The sequence below is a fragment of the Mandrillus leucophaeus genome, unplaced genomic scaffold (genome assembly GCF_000951045.1).
Source record: "Mandrillus leucophaeus isolate KB7577 unplaced genomic scaffold, Mleu.le_1.0 Scaffold207, whole genome shotgun sequence".
In the NCBI taxonomy this organism is placed as follows: Eukaryota; Metazoa; Chordata; class Mammalia; order Primates; family Cercopithecidae; genus Mandrillus; species Mandrillus leucophaeus.
In genome coordinates this window covers 4,508,015-4,526,137 of record NW_012102110.1, presented here as the reverse complement: position 1 = coordinate 4,526,137, position 18,123 = coordinate 4,508,015, and positions in this window count along the sequence as shown.

Genomic DNA, 18,123 nt, shown 5'->3' with positions numbered 1-18,123 from the left:
AGGATGGTCTCGATCTCCTGACCTCGTGATCCGCCCGTCTCGGCCTCCCAAAGTGCTGGGATTACAGGCTTGAGCCACCGCGCCCGGCCGGTTCATGTGATCTTCTTAGAGAAACTCATCTTCTGGGATCTGGCCACACATCAGGCACTAGAAAGAGATAAAATAGAATACATTTTATCAATATTGTAAAATGTAAATGGAATGAAGTAAATCTCTACACAGATAGGCAATCATCTTTAAGAAATATTAAGTGAAAAAGAAAGGGTACAACACAGAATAATATGGTGCCGTGTGTATAAAAAGAAGCAGCTATATAGTAACATATACTTAATTAGACATAGCTTAGGAAAACAGAAAAAGCTTGTTTGAGAGTCTGTCTTTAGAAAAGAGAACTAGAAGCCTGGGGGGGGATAGGAATTCAAATGATTTTCTTCTCACTACATTTTGGGGGGTGTTTTTCGAACTGTTTTTTAACCAAAAACTCATGCTACCTATAGAAAGCACGTTTCAAGTTAATTAATAAAGTAAAATCCCAGATAAGGTCAAGGGAAAGGAGGAGTAAGATGGAAAGCAAATGATTTAAGCTTAATGCCGGGCCAGCCAATTCTCAAAAAACCACTCCCCTCAATTAAAGCAACAAATTCTTGGTGGGAAGGGTAAATGAGCTATTTTGTAAATGACCTCTTTGAGTTCCCTTAATAGTAGTACTTAAATGCTTATGGAAGAATTCCTTACTTTCATGTGGGTGAGAAGATTACTCCCCCCACAAAAAAAAAATTCAGTCAATGGGATAGAGGCTCCTATAATTTAACATCCAATAAGCCTCAGTTTCAAACAAAGTGCTGAGTCAAACTGGTTTGCTTGCCCTTCTGCTCTAGTCAGAGTTTCTAAAGTTTCTTCTCTCTACTATTGTCCCAGTTATAATTATCTTTCCCATTTCCAGACAATGTTATTTATCCAAGCCAGGGAGGTGTATAGGAAAGAGCATTGACTACTAGGTAAAATAACATACTGTCCAGTACCAGCTGTCTCTGTATTAACATGGAAAATCATTTCATCTCTCTGGGCTTCAGTTTCCTCATCTGTAAAGAGAGAGATTTGAATGAGATACATTACCTTAAAATACCTTAAATATTATAAGTCTCTAATTCTATGAAAATACAGTTATCAGGCTGCGTGTAGATGGAGAATGGAACATTCTGTGAGCTTGTCATGGAGTTCCACAGTTCCATCTGACCTTTAGGCAGACGCATATATGAAACTACCTTCTGACTTACTTCTTCAATAATTATGAATAATTGGGCTGCTGTCCCAAAGGTAAGACTTCACCACTAGATCACAAAAACAAGATTCTCAAAGTCCATTCTGCCTTGCCATATGACAAACAGAAGAAACTGCTACATTATAAACTAAGCCTCAGAGGTATCCTGATATTGCCCCAAGACCTTGGAATGGATGACCCAGTGCCCCATTCATTATCTGAGAGGCAGAGCTTGCCACTGAGTGACACATCCCTGCTTAGACAAGAAATGCCACCAAAATGAAGGCCCCTCTTTCCATTCTCCATCCCATTGCAGGTGTCTGGAATATCAGAAGGTATTTCTTCTATGTCAGTGAAAGACAATGTACTCTGGTAGAGCAGCCTAGTAGTGCTATTATGGTCCAGGTGCACCAGAAAGGCCAGTGACATGGTGAGAAACAGAAAAAAAGAACTGCCAGGACAGCAGTGCCCATCAACCCATGCTTCTCTCAGACCTAAGAACTCAGTTGGTTATTAGTCAACCTGAAACATGTCTGATTATTACTTTGCAAATTTCTTCTCTCCAACATGTTTCCATTCAAAATATAACTGATTCTCATTTCTTTCCCCAAACATTGCAATTTATCATTGCCACATGTGTCCTTTTCTCCTCAACCTCGTAACACAGTCTTGATTGGTCTTCTTTATTAGCTGTATTTTTACCATTTATAACCTTGCCATGGCCTCAGTACTCTAAGACGCTAGGTAAAACACAGACACTAGAGAGATAATATAGTCCAGGGGTTAAGAACATGAACTGTGGAGCCAGAATATCTGGGTTGAATTCCAGTTCTGGCCTTGACAGTATGGCAGCTAGAGTAGATCATTGGTGGCCAGTAGCTTTGAACCTGCTGCTCATGAGCCTGTATGTCCCCACCCAGGAGCTGTTGCACCAGGCCCTGCTCTATCACAAGAAGGTTGTTGATCATTTAGAGAATTCAAACAATGAAAGGCTCCTTGATAAAATATCCAAAAACGAGCTAAATTGGTGAAGGCTCTAGCTGGTAGTAATTTAATGAAATTAAGTTTCAAGTGAATGAAAAGGAAAAACTTAAGGCTGCCAGGTTTTAAATGTTTGGCTGTGGTTCTGAAATTGATCCAAGATTATTAGCCATTGAATAGGTTAAGAAAAAGTGGTTGAAGAAGCCATGATCATCAAAAGCAGAGATATTGACAAGGAACTATGCCTTTCTCCCATGAAGCTGCACTGCTCCATGCTAACTGAAGATGCAATCACAATGGCCCTAATAGACTGCAAACTGAAAAAGAATTCTAAGAAAGAAGAGGCACAGAAGAAATAAGCCAATAGATAAACTTCCATTGGATCAAATCAGTTGTTTACCTACTCTCAGTGTAATCACCTTAAATGTTAAAAAATTCCTTATGCTATAATTAAAGAGCTATGGATATGCACAATACTTTGCTGTTCAAATTGTTGCTCTAATACAACTTAAATACATACATTACTTGTTCAGAGTTCTTTGGTTTTTTCAACTTCCTTATACAGCCTTAATATTTATTGTGAATTATGTAACTGTTGCTAAGATGGCTTCTTGATGAATTGCTAACGATTTCCAAAAAGTGCTTATGTTTAAGAGTGAAGTATATAAATATTCAAATTTTCCCAAATCAATTTGTAATGAAAGAGATGCTATTAAAAATTTCAGTATGATTATTTGAAAGAGCCAACCATTGTGCATAAATAGCATTATTGGGAAAATGTAAGAAACCAACAAAAGAAAAAAAAAATCATAGATCTGCCATTTACTAGCTGTGTTAAGCTTGGGGAAGTTCTTCACCTGTCTGTGTCAGTTTCCTCATGGAAAAAAATGGGATGATAACAGACCCTACTTTGTAGTGTGGTCACAACAGTTAAATGACCATGGAGAAAGTCCTAAGAACAGCAGCTGACATGTTGTAAACACTATATATTGACATCGTCATCATCATCATCATCATCATCATCACCATCATCATCATCAATTAGCAATCTGGAATATTAGACTATTCTTATGGTCATTGACACACTGTGCTGTGTTCTTAAAAAGGGTGATAAACTTACTTTTGAATCTTTCAGACCTTTCCAGAGTCCCTGTCTCACCCCTTTGTCATGACTGCAGTGAACTCTGTTTCTCCTTGTGCTGTGCCACATGTAATGTTCCATCCATCTTCAGTGACATATTTACTTATTTACATGCCTATCCCTCACTTGTCTATATCTCCTCTCAAAAAAATAAAGCTTGTCTTGTTCTTTAATTTTTAGTCATTCTCCTCTACTTTTCTGCTCACAATTCTCCTGGTATTTAGATTAGAATACTAACAGAATATACAAAAGTTTGAAAGAAAGAGGCAAACCAACTATAACTTTCCATAGGATGCTGTCTTCTTCTCCATCTTTGCTTCCTCAAGGCAAAATATTCCATACAGGTTTGCTCTCAGTTGAGGGAAATTAAGGAAGATATATTTTCCCTGTGAAATGGATAAGGTGGTATAGCAGGCAGTGTTCACTGTTTATGCAACATCCATTTTGCCCTCTTACTTGCTAATTAAACTCCAAACATATTCAGGTAGCAAGCAGACATCTTGTATTTTTGAAGAAGTTTAGCTCCTTCTCTGGCCCCACTTGCCATTCCATTTCCTCTGCCAGCGATCAGAAGTGGGCATGTAACCCAGACCTGGCTAATGACACATAAGAGAAAGTGTGCTAGGGAGTTGAGTGGAAGCAGTTTCTGGAAACTATTTCCTTTCTTTAAAAAACAAAAACGAAAAAAAAAAAAAAGATCCTCAAAAGACGAAAAACTTTTTCCCTCTGTCTCTAAATGTAATAATGTAATTAGGTGAGATATGACCCTAGGAGCTATGACAGATCTCTTAGCATAATGAGGTACAAATCTAAGGAACACAAGCCAACATACTCAAAATGGTAGTATAAAAAGAAACAAAGAATGGAGGACCTGGAAGACATCAATGAGCCACTGTGACTGCCTTGAAAGAGTCCATCTCCAGACTTCTTTTTGTAAAGTGTAAAGCTATGGTAATTTGGTCTCTGTTACTTGATAGTTGATTCTAACAAATACAAATGTGCATTTTCCAAGGACTGTTGAGTCCTTTGTAATAACACATGCATTCATCCTTGAGCATCCCCTGTGAGTTTTAATAAATACATTTAATAAATAATTATTTAATATAAAGACCTTTCTATATTTCAAAGTACTATCACATTCCTATTTCATTTCTTCTTTATAGATTATACTATTAAAAACTACTGGCCAAGTGCAGTGGCTCATGCCTGTAATCCCAGCACTTTAGGAGGCCAAGGCGGGCAAATTACTTCAGGTCAGGAGTTCAAGACCAGCCTGGCCAACCTGATGAAACCTCATCTCTACTAAAAGAAAAATACAAAAATTAGCCAGATGTGGTGGCACACACTTAGAGTCCCAGCTACTTGGGAGGCTGAGGCAGAATTGCTTGAACCCAGGAGACGGAGGTTGCAGTGAGCCAATCACACCACTATACTCCAGCCTGGCAACAGAGCAAGACACTGTCTCAAAAAAAGAAAGATTTATTATATGTGTTTGTCTGTTTTAATGCTGCTTTAAAGACATACCCAAGACCGGGTAATTTATAAAGGAAAGAGGTTTAATTGACTCACAGTTCAGCATGTCTGGGGAGGCCTTGGGAAACTTACCATCGTGGCAGAAGGAGAAGTGAACACATCCTTTTTCACATGGCAGGAAGGAGAAGAATGAGAATCAAGTGAAGGGGGAAGCCGCTTATAAAACCATCAGATCTTGTGAGAACTTCCTCACTATCACAAGAACAGCACGAGGGAAACCACTCCCATAATTCAATTAACTCCCACTGGGTCCCTCCCACTACATGTGGGGATTATGGGAACTATAATTCAAGATGAGATTTGCATGGGGACACAGCCATATAATTCCACCCTGGACCCTCCCAAATTTCATGTCTTCACATTTCAAAACACATTCATGGCTTTCCAACAGTCCCCCAAAATCTTAGCTCATTCTAGCATTAACCCAAAAGTCCAAGTCCAATGTCTCATCTGGGACAAGGCAAGTCCCTTCTGCCTATGAGCCTATAAAATCAAAAGCAAGTTAGTTGCTTCTTAGATACAATGGGGGTACAGGCATTGAGTAAATACACCCATTCCAAGTGGGAGAAATTGGCCAAAACAAGGGGTTTATAGGCCCTATGCAAGTCCAAAATCCAACGAGGCAGTCATTATACCTTAAAGTTCCAAAATGATCTCCTTTGAAACCATGTCTCGAATCCAGGTCATGCTGATGCAAGAGGTGGGTTCCCACAGCCTTGGGCAGCTCCACCTCTGTAGCTTTGCAGGGTACAGCCTTCCTCCTGGCTGCTTTCATGGGCTGACATTGAGTGCCAGCAGCTTTTCCAGGTGCATGGTACGAGCTGTCAGTGGATCTACCATTTTGGGGTCTGGAGGCTGGTGGCCTTCTTCTCACAGCCCCACTAGGCAGTGCCCCAGTGGGGACTCTGTGTGGGGGATCTGACCTAACAGTTTCCTTCCACACTGCTCTAGCAGAGGTTCTTTACAAGAGCTCCACCCCCGCAGCAAACTTCTGCATGGACACCCAGGCATTTCCAAACATCCTCTGAAATATAGACAGAGGCTCCCAAACCTCAATTCTTGATTTCTATGCACCTGCAGGCCAACACCACAGGTAAACTGCCAAGACTTGGGGCTTACACCCTCTGAAGCAATGGCCTGAGCTGTAGGTTGGCCCCTTTTAGCCACAGCTGGAGCTGAAGCAGCTGGAACACTGGGCACCAAGTCCTGAGGCTGCATAGAGCAGGTGGGCCCTGGGCCCAGCCCACAAAACCATTTTTTCCTCCTAGACCTCTGGGCCTGTGATGGGAGGAGCTGCCATGAAGGTCTCTGACATGCCCTGGAAACATTTTCCCCATTGTCTTGGTAATTAACATTTGGCTCCTCATAACTTATGCAAATTTCTGGAGCCAGCTTCAATTTCTCCCTAGAAAATGAGGTTTCCTTTTCTATTGCATTGCGAGGCTACAAATTTCCCAAACTTTAATGTTCTGCTTCCTCTTGAATGTCTTGCCACTTAGAAATTTCTTCCACCAGATACCCTAAATCATCTCTCTCAAGTTCAAAGCCCAGCAATCTTTAGGTAGGAGCAAAATACTGCCAGTCTCTTTGCACAGCAAGAGTGAACTTTACTCTAGTTCCCAATAGGTTCCTCATCTCCATCTGAGACCACCTCAGCCTGGACTTCATTGTCCATATCACTATTAGCATTTTTGTCAAAGCCATTCAACAAGTCTCTAGGACATTCCAAACTTTCCCACATCTTCCTGTCTTCTGAGACCTCCAAGTCTCTAGGAAGTTTCAAACTTTCCCACATTTTCCTGTCTTATTGTGAGCCCTCCAAACATTCCAACCTTTGCCTGTTACCCAGTTCCAAAATTGCTTCTACATTTTCAGGTATTTTTATAGCAGTACCCTGCTCTGTGCAGTACCAATTTACTGTATTAGTCCATTCTCATGCTGCTATAAGGAGATACCTGAGACTGGGTAATTTATTATACAAAGGAAAGATGCTTAATTGACTCATAGTTCGGCATGGCTGAGGAGGTCTCAGAAAACTTACAAACATGGCAGAAGGGGAAGCAAAGACATCCTTCTTCACAAAGTGGCAGGAAGGAGAAGAATGAGAATTCAGCGAAGGGGGAAGCCCCTAATAAAACCATCAGATCTTGTGAGAACTTCCTCACTATCACAAGGACAGCATGGAAGAAACCACCCCCATGATTCAATTATCTCCCACCAGGTCCCTCCCACCACATGTGGGGATTTCATGGGAACCACAATTTAAGATGAGATTTGGATGGGGACGCAGCCAAACCATATTGTCATATAAGCATTTTAACTACCTTATTTCAATTAACTTCCAAATTTTCACAAGTCTAAAGTTACGTTTTATACTCTTAAATTACAAATTTAAAGTTTAATTACAACACTGATTATTTCAACCTTTCTCCCACAATATTTTTCATGTCTCCTAGAGAGGTTTTGGCTAAAAGCATGGATTTGGAGTTAGAGATATCCAAAGTCATATTTACTAGCCATGTAAATAAATAAATTAATTATTCCTTTCTGATACTTCATTTGCTTTTCTTAAAATAATATTTAGGCCTATTACCAAGATGTGATGAGATGACATAAGTAAGAGGCTTCACTAAACCTTGACACAGAGTGAAAAGTCAAAAATATATAGAGAAAATGGAAAGAAGGAAGTGAGGGAGGGGAAGAAAAAAGTGATAGAGAAAAAAAGAAAACATGAAGAGAAGGAGAAGGATAGGCAAAAGAAAAAAGGGAAAAGAAATGCAAGAAGAGACAGGAAAAAGAAGAAGGAGGAGAAGGAGGTAGGGGACAAACAAAAGACAGGGCAGAATAGGGAAAAGAAGAGGAAGAAGAACAAGAAGGTAAGAGGAAAAGTGATGATGCTGATGACGATGACAATGACAATCATGATGAGAAGGAGGATGTTTATTTTAACACAGAGATGAACATTGAGAAACAGAAAGGTTGAAGTATGTTTTACAGCCCAGACAAATCCCTAATCATCTGCACCTTAATGCAATATGATTTTTCCCCATAAAGCTTTGGTATTATACATGGTGACTCTCTCTTATGCAGTTTGAATCTAGCTATTCCAAATATTACTACAAAAAAATTACTGTTTAGTTAAAGGATTATAAAACTTGGGTAATAATCCTCATATTTCAAAGAAATGGATGACTCATTAAGATTCCAGTGCAATCAAAGAACCTGGAGAAATCCCTGGAGTTAGTTTTAGTCAAATATGAGACACAGCTAAATTAAATGAGCAAAAAATAAAATAAGTGATTCATTGAGTTTCTTATATAATGACCAGATGCTCTCCTTCTTCAATAATGGCAGAAGAAGAGGAAAGTGCCTTTTTTTTTCCAACATAAGAGAGAGGTCTTCTTAACAGTGAGGGCTGATAAAAGCCCCTTAGTTACCATCTCACTGGTTACAAGTCACTTCCTACAGAAAATTTAAAGCACAGTCAAGCGAGGGTAAAAGGCAGTGCAAATGAAGATAGGTGGAGAACTAGAAAGAGCTCTCAGAGGACCTTCTAGGCCAACACTTTTGTACCGCAGTCAATTCTCATTTGCTTTCCATAATGGGCTATTGGCGGAGGGGGAAGTTAAAACCTCTTACTTCTTTAGGTTTGCTTGTGAACATCAGCCTCTCTTTGTCTCCTAATATCTCTGATGCGGACATGGGTCCTACATCTGTAACATTCTTCTTCTTGCTATGAAAAACACATGCAACCTTCCCTTCTCTCTGTCCTTCCTGCTCCACTGTACTTATGGTTCCAGCTTTCATTAACAGGCATTGAAGCCTGAGCCTTTTTGAATTTTCCAAGTGCTGTAATTCTCCCAGCCTCCTCAACATTTTAGGTTGCATTATCATTAGCAATCATTTCTCAGACACATCCATGGATATTGTTGTTAGTTCTCATCTTCCTTCTACAAAGTTAGAGTTTAATCTAACGCTATCCTTTATCATTATCACTGTAACCTTCACCCTCTAGATCAGATGCCATCACCTTTGCATTTAAGATTTCACTTTGGAATCTTACCTTGCAGCACAATTCCAGTAGAATGACTTAACCCAAAAAAGGGGGGGGAAAAAAAGGAAACTCTTGCATTGACCTGAATTAATAATGGAGAAAGGGGAGAAGTCTAATCTTTCCAGTGCAGAAGATGTGTGCATTGTTTGTCACGAGTAGCCCTTGGGGAGGGAGAGATTTCAAGTTCAGCATTTATGTGGCACATTTTTCAATTAGACAATATACTGTATGGTATTTCCCTTCCTCCCCCAACCCCGTCTCTTTTATTACCACATGACTTCATCTCCCCATGTGACTGACAGAGTCCACTGGGCTCAACACTGATAAAAAACATCTGTGGGAGAAAAATTGCAATTTAGAAAACAATTAAGTACATCATTTTCTATTCATTTAGTTGGCTAGAGAAAGAAAAGTTCTTTCAAAGAAGTAACTTGATCTACAATGGTCAGGGATTAAAGGACACGCAGATCTGTTTTCTCTAGGCTGTAGTGTGGAGGAATGCATCCTAACTCAGAGGGCTACATGTAGACAGACACCTCTATGTTGCAAGTTTTAACAAAGAATAAACTACTGAGCGTTTCCCTATGTTTCCGATGTCTTCTGATTTTTAAGACATTCTTCTATTCTTATTGAATTTGCGAGAACTTAAGAGCTTCCTTAAAGGATATGTATTTCTCGCTGTCAAATGCTCACCATATGCTCATTTGTTATGGGAACTCTGTAAGTGAACCTTGGTTTACTGTTAAAGACCCTATCTGAAAGACTGAGGGGTGGGGTGTGTGTGCACGTGTGTGTGTGTGTGTGTGTGTATGCTGACTTTCCCTTTCATTTTTTCCTCACTAGCTCTGTGAGAACCCAAGAGTCCATCACTCTGAGCTCAGAATCTTTATGAACCATGGCCTTACTTTTTATCTGCAAAACCTTAAAGAAAAAATTTTAATACCAACGGGATTGATTCTGGGTGTCTCCTCCCTGGCCAGAAGCATATTTCTAGGTTATAACCACTGCTCTCACTTACTGAGTATCTACTGTAGAACAGTCACTGTAATTCACACCTTGATTAAAATATCTCAGTTATTTGTCACATCAATCCCATTAAGTAGGCGTTGTCACTCCCATATTTTACAGACGAGAAATTGATAATCCTATTTTAAAGCACTAAAATGCTTACCCACAGAAAACAAGAATGATTTGAACTCGTATTTCTCAGCTTCTTAAGTTCATGCTCTAAATAACAAATCCAGAAAATTAGCAGCTAGGAAATAAACTCTAAAAAGTCTCATCCATTGATAAGTCTGAAATGAAAGTTTCTTGCCACATTTAAATAAGGAACATACACAAAGTAACTATTTAGCACCAGGCCCAAGGTTGTTCTTTAGTGAAACCATCACTACCCATTACCCCACTCTTATCTTTTCTCAAACTTCACAGTGCACATAAGATTATCAAGTACACTAGGCTGGGCGCAGTGGCTCATGCTTGTAGTCCCAGCACTTTGGGAGGCGAAGGCAAGTGGATCACCTAAGGTCAGGAGTTCGAGACCAGGCTGGCCAACATGCTGAAACCCCGTCTCTACTAAAAATACAAAAAGCTAGCCAGGAGGGGGTAGTGTGTGCCTGTAATCCCAGCTACTTGGGAGGCTGAGACAGGAGAATCGCTTGAACCTGGGAGGTGGAGGTTGCAGTGAGCCAAGATCACACCACTGCACTCCAGCCTGGGCAACAGAGCGAGACTCCAGCTAAAAAAAAAAAAAAAAAAATAGAGGTTTATCAAGTACACTAGTGAAGCTTTATTACAATACCCACTTATCATCACCTCTCTGTTCTAAAGACTTAAAAACAAGATCCAGAAGCAAGCATTTCATGCTATTAGTAGAGAAGCAGTGACTATTATGAACCCCCATTAGAAGAAGGGGCCAATCAGTGGAAAAGGTCCTAAGGAGACCTCACTCATTTTCTTTTAAAGTTTGCCTTGTGAACCAGCATAACACATACCTACTTTCATAGCATGTGTTTCATTTTGCCTACAGTAGTCAGGGAATGTAATTACAATAATATCATGAAGCCACCTGGAAGTGCAGGTTAGGGCATGCTCATTTTACAATGAACCACAGTTGACAGACAGGATTACTCCAAAAATGGAGCACATTGGCACTAGAAAAGCTGAAGGCTGGGAAACATGAACAAAGAGCAGATCTTAGGTCGGTGAATGGATGTTAAAGTAGAGAGGAAAGGGGAGTGTGGGTTGCACAGCATTTAAAAGGCAGAGGGAGCTGGCAGAGGGAGCTGACAGTGGAGTCACTGGTGGAGCTGTGGTTGAACCAAGAAGTCTAAAGTCTACTGAAATTCAAGGGTTTTAGTCTCTGGGTAGGAAATCCAGGGATGATCTTGTAGCTCACAAAAGTTAGAAGACTGCTAGAAACAGTCTTATTTCACATAAGAGGCAAGGGAGTGGAAAAAAATACCTGGATTCCAGCAGTAGAGTGCTTGGGGACCTGAATAATATTTCTGCTATAGGTGAGAGATGGGGAGATAACTGTGGGCTAGAATGTTCAAGATAAATCTGATAAAGGAGGTCTCTTAGTGGAATTTAAGGTGAGATGAGAACAAATAAGGATGGCTTGCTTGTTAGAGGTGAACAATTCAACAACAGGAAGAAGATAAAAGTGAGCATGGTGACATCAAGAAAAAGATTTAATGACAACTGTAATGGTTTAAATGTGTCCCCCAAAAGGCATATGTTGGAAACTTAATCCCAAGTGCAACAGTGGTGGGAGGTGGGGCCTAATGGGATGTATTTAAATCATGAGGACTCCCATGAGGACTCCTGCCCTCATAAATGGATAAATGCCAATTATAAAAGGACTTGAGGCTGTGAATTCAATCTTATGTTAAATGTCATGTTCTCTCACCATGTGATGCCTTCTGCTATGTTGTAATGCAGCAAGAAGGCCCTCACTAGATATGGTCCCTTGATCTTGGACTTCTCAGCCTCCAGAACTGTGAGCCAAATAAACTACTATTGTTTATAAGTTGCCCACTCTGTGATATTCTGTTATAGCAGAAAAAAAAAAGAAAAAGAAAAAGAAATACTAAGACAATTACTGAACCCCCTGCTACCCACCCCACCCCACCCTTCCCCATCATGAGTCCAAAAAGCAATGAGCAGATTCTTCTGTTGGTTTTGATAATAGGAAAAAGATAGCTACCTTTTTCTGGGTCAAACAGGCTGGCTGAAGAAGGGAAGAGTTGTTCATGGTATGTTGGTTTCAGTTTTTATTTTTATTTTTTTGTTTGTTTGGGTTTGGTTTGATTTTAACCTCACTAGGTCAGCTCAGGACAACGAGGCAATTCACATTCAAAGGTATTGCTGAAATTATCTGAACCATTTGTCTTCCTTGACTTTAAAACCAGGCAGAAAATGTTGCAAAATAATATTTCCAATCTCTCTGGCCTCTATTTGTGCCAAGAGTGCCCCAGGACTGCCCTCAGAAAGGCAGGAGCCCTTCAGATCATCAGGAAACCCTGGAGCTTGCTAATAAAAAGAAAATGATTTTCCATACAAAGTAAACAGATCCCTCTTGCACATCTAAAAGGATTTGGCTTCACATGCTGGTGAAGGTTTAGGGTGGAGTTTTAATTTTCAAATTACAGAAGCTTATTCTGAGCTTGAATTTTCATATTATTCTTCAAAGCACAACAGAACCCCCTGTCTGGAGATAGCCAGCAACTGCATTCTTCAAGCAGCTGTCAACTAGCCTATGTTTCGTTTTCCGCCCTGAACGTGAGGTTTCTTTCAGGGACCCAGCAGAAGTCCTGTAGGAACCAAGAAGTGATTAGAGGATCTACTGTCACTTAGAAAAGTTGCTTCTGTAGAATGTAGTCTGCCCTAGTTTTTCACAAAACTGAAACAGTCTTATCTCACGTAAGAGGCAAGGGAGTAGAATCATTTTTCCTGGGTTGAAATTGCTTTGTCATTGCACAGATTAGCAGAAGATTTATATAATAAAATTCTCTATGTGAATTAAAAGACAGACGTACAGAGGCAGAGACAAAGAGAAAGGGGGGGAAGAACCCTTCTCCCTAACATCATCTTTTTATTTATAAAACACTGCTAAGCTTATTGGCAGAAAGACACCATCTCATGTAACATTCGGGGTGGTCCATTTAAGAGAGTCTCCTTTAACACAGGACAGCTTTAAGTGTGGCCTATTTTAAGTGGGTCACCAGATGTATTCTTTGCCCACTGAAGCTAAGTAAGTTAACTACTTTTAGATGGAAGACTAGGCAAGTATTACAATGTCCTATCCCAGCCAGTGATCATTTCTACATTATCCCTCATTTCAGAGCCTGCACAATTCCACTGTTGACATTAGTGTGGAAACTTGGCCATATCAATAGGGTTACCTAAAGTTAAACCAAAATAAACTTTCCATATCTTAGAAAGTTTGTTATGATGGACAAAAAAAAGGAAAATACATTTGATTCATTGTTCTCTATTTCAAACTCTCCATACTTCTCCTTCCTCCTCATTCTGCCATTACCTGACTTATTGGTGTCCCCAGAGTTGAAGAGGTTTCTTCTCATTTTCTTTATTTCTTGATAAAAATATTTAAGTGACAAATAGATTGTATATATTCAAAATGTAGAACATGATGACTTGATATTTGTATCACCACGACCAAATTCATTAATACATCCCTCACCACCCATGCAGTATATCAGATCCCCAGAACTTGCTCATCTCATAACTGAAAGTCTGTGGGAGGGCAGTGAAGAGCAGAGACAGCATTTCTCAGCCATCCTGGCATGAAGGCCTAGATGATAGTCACTAAGGCTGGAATGAAAAGCTTTACTGGCAGGAACCTGTTGCCTCATCCTGACCTGTAAGTCTCAATATGAGATAATTCCTTTTCCTTCCAACTGGTCTTTGACTTCACTATCTTTTTCTGTCTGGTATTGTTCACAAGCTTTTCACATATTCTGTAGGTCATCTCCCAGTTTGATTCCGTCTCCTACTTTCAGCTCTGCTCTGAACAACTTAAACAAAAACAGGTAAGTATAAAAATGTCAGCTTTTAAGTTATTCATATATTCAATTAACGTTAGTGAATACCTACTACATGCTAGCCATTGTGTCTAGGTGCTGGAAATGAAACTGGGAATAACACATATCTGGCTAATGTATGGTATGAGAGAATGTGCAGACCAGAAAGGAAATTTATTCTGCTTCCAAATCCACTTATATCCTCTGATTTTTATGGAGATCCCATCAGAGAATCTTACTGCAGTCCTCATTTCATAAACCTTCCGTAAGTGGGATCCCCAAAGAATTCAAGATTTACTAAGGAGAAAGATCTTCTTAGAGCCTCAAACATAAATTAGATGCTCCTACTCCCATTATTATCTTTCTTGGCATTTAACACAATTAAAATTATACATTTATGGGCCAGGTGCAGTGGCTCACCCCTGTAATCCCAGCACTTTGGAAGGCCGAGGCAGGAGAATCACAAGGTCAGGAGTCTGAGATCAGCCTGGCCAATATGGTGAAAGCCCGTCTCTACTAAAAATACAAAAATTAGCCAGGCATGGTGGCACGTGCTTGTAGTCCCAGCTACTCGGGAGGCTGAGGCAGGAGAATTGCTTGAACCTGGGAGTCAGAGGTTGCAATGAGCTGAGATTGTGTCACTGCACTCCAGTCTGGGCAACAGAGAGAGACTCCATCTCAAAATAAATAAATTTAAATAAATAAATACATAAAATTATACATTTATTTGAGTGCATGTTTATTTTATGTCCACTCTTCACCAAATTTTCAAGTTACTTAAATCACGTTGTTACTTGTGTCCCCAGTGCCTAGCATAACACCTGGCATGTATCAGGTACCAAAAAAATACTTGTCAGTTTAGTAGATGAATGAACAATTGAACAAATGAATCAAGTCATTCCTATTATCAGCTTGAAGGAGGACACCAAAAATTGAAATTAATCTTCTTACACGCTTCTCTGAAGGAGGGGCCATGATCATCACGCTTTAGATTTTAAATAATCTTAATGTCTCAGGGAAACTTAACATTTAAATATGCCTGTTTGTACACTGAGTCACCTTCTTGCCGATCATCACAGGGTCGAACTTACAAGGTAAGAGCATGATCTGAGCATTGCACACCAAGCCCCAGACCAGGGCCTGTGTTCAGGGTGCTCATCTTTCCTTAGCCAAGGATCTAATATCCTACTTTAGACAATTTGGGCTTCTGGCTTCTTAAACCAGTTTTTCTGGAGCCATGCTCTGCAGTCACAAGCTCTGCGCACATTCCAGAGAGGGTTAGGGTTTCTCATTAATCTCTGTCTGGATCATGTCCTCAGATTAGCGACCACTGAAATCTAACCCCTGTCATGGGGAATGAAGAACCTGACCCATACGAAGTTGAGCTGAAAAACTGTTCCTTCTATGAGACCAGTTGTCTCTGACTTCTCACCTCCCTCAGGCATAGCACGATGACTCAGGGAAGCCATTATTACACTGTCACTACCAAGCAGCCATCCATCACTCCAAAAGGTTTATACAGGAGTCCTTTGTACATAACTTAATATTTTTTGCCCATATTTGGAAGAGTCACCAGGCTGTTAAAAGAAAAACAAACAAACAGAAAACAACAACACCCCACAAAAATCCTATCCAAAGGTCAGCAACCTCAAAGATCGAAGGTAGAGAAGCCCAGCAAGATAAGAAAGAATCAACACAAAAATGTTGAAAACTCAAAAAGCCAGAGTGCCCATTTTCCTCCAAATGCTTGCAACATCTCTCTAACAAAGGCTGAGGCTGAGATGGCTAAAATGACATAAGTCGGCTTCGGAAGGTGGGTAATAATGAACTTTGCTGAGCTAAAGGAACATGTTTTAACACAATGTAAAGAAGCTAAGAATCATGATAAAACAACACAGGAGCTGACAGCCAAAACATTCAGTTTAAAGAGGAACATAACCAACCTGTTAGAGCTGAAAAACACACTACAAGAACTTCACAATGCAATCACAAGTATTAATAGCAGAATAGACCAAGTGCAGGGAAAAAAAATCAGAACTTGAAGACTATCATTCTGAAATAAGATACACAGACAAGAATAGAGAAATAAAATGAAAAGGAATGAACAAAGCCTCTGAGAAATATGGGATTATGTAAAGAGACCAAATCTATGACTGATTGGGGTACCTGAAAGAGACGGAAAGAGTGGAACCAAGTGGGAAAACATACTTAAGGATATCATCCAGGAGAACTTCCCCAATCTAGCAAGACAGGCCAACATTAAAATTCAGGAAATGCAAAGAACAACAGTAAGATACCTCATGAGAATATTATGCCCAAGAGACAGAATCATCAGATTCTCCAAGGTTGAAATGAAAGAAAAAATGTTAAAGGCAGCCAAAGAGAAAGCCCACATCACCTACAAAGGGAAGCCTATCAGATTAACAGTGGACCTCCCCACAGAAATCCTACCAGCTAGAAGAGATGGGGGGTCAATTCTTTAAGAATTCAACATTCTTGAAGAAAAGAATTTCCAACTCAGAATTTCATATCCAGCCAAACTGAGCTTCATAAGCACAGGGGAAATAAGATTATTTTCAAACAAGCAAATGTGGAGAGAATTTGTTAACAATAGAGCTGCCTTGCAAGAGCTCCTGAAGGAAGCACTAAATATGGAAAGGAAAAATCATCATGAGCCAATACAAAAACACACCGAAGTACACAGACCAGTGACACTATGAAGCAACAACATAAACAAGCCTGCAAAATAACCAGCTAGCAACATGATGACAGGATCAAATCCACACATAACAACACTAACCTTAAATGTAAATGGGCTAAAGGCCTCAGATAAGAGACACAGAGTGGTAAGTTGGATGAAGAATGAAGTCAATCAGTATGCTGTCATCAAGAGATCCATCTCACATGTAATGACACTCACAGGCTCAAAATGAAGCGATGGAGAAAAATTTACTAAGCAAATGGAAAACAGAAAAAAGCAGGGGTTGCAATCCTAGTTTCTGGCAGAACAGACTTTAAACCAACAAAGATCAAAAACAAAGGATACTACATAATGGTAAAGGGTTCAATTCAACAAGAAGAGCCAATTATCCTAAATATATATGAACCCAATACAGGAGCACCCAGATTTGTAAAGCAAGTTCTTAGATATTTTCAAAGTAACTTAGACGCTCACCACAGTAATAGTGGGAGACTTTAACATCCCACATCCCAATGACAATATTAGACAGATCATTGAGAAAGAAAATTAGCAAAGACATTCAGGACTTGAACTCAGCTCTGGATCAAGTGGACCTGACCGATATATATAGAACTTGCCATCCAAAAACAACAAAATATACCTTCTTCTCATTGCCACACAGCACTTACTCTAAAACTGATCACATACTTGGAAGTAAAACACCTCTCAGCAAGCGCAAAAACATGGAAATCATAATAAACAGTCTCTCAGACCACAGCACAATCAAATTAGAACTCAAAATTAAGAAATTCACTCAAAACCATACAATTACATGGAAACTGAACAAACTGCTCGTGAATGACTCTTCGGTAAATAATGAAATCAAGGCAAATATCTAGAAGTTCATTGAAACCACTGAGGACAAAAAATACAATGTACCAGAATCTCCGGGATACAGCTAAAGCAGTGTTAAGAGGGAAATTTATAGCACTAAATGCCCATATCAAAAAGCTAGAATGATATCAAGTTAACAACCTAACAATACAACTAAAAGAACTAGAGAACTAAGAACAAATAAACCCCAAAGCTAGCAGAAGACAAGAAATAACCAATATCAGAGCTGAACTGAAGGATACAGAAACACACACACAAAAAAAAACCTTCAAAAAATCAATAAATCCAGGAATTGATTTTTTGAAAAGAATAATAAAATGGATATACTGCTAGCTAGACTAATTAAAAAAAAGAGAGAAGATTCAAATAAACACAATCAGAAATGATAAAAGGGACATCACTACTGACACCACAGAAATACAAACAACTACAAGAGAATACTATAAACACCTCTATGCACATAAACTAGAAAATCTAGAAGAAATGGATAAATTCCTGGACACATACACCCTCCCAAAACTGAGCCAAGAAGAA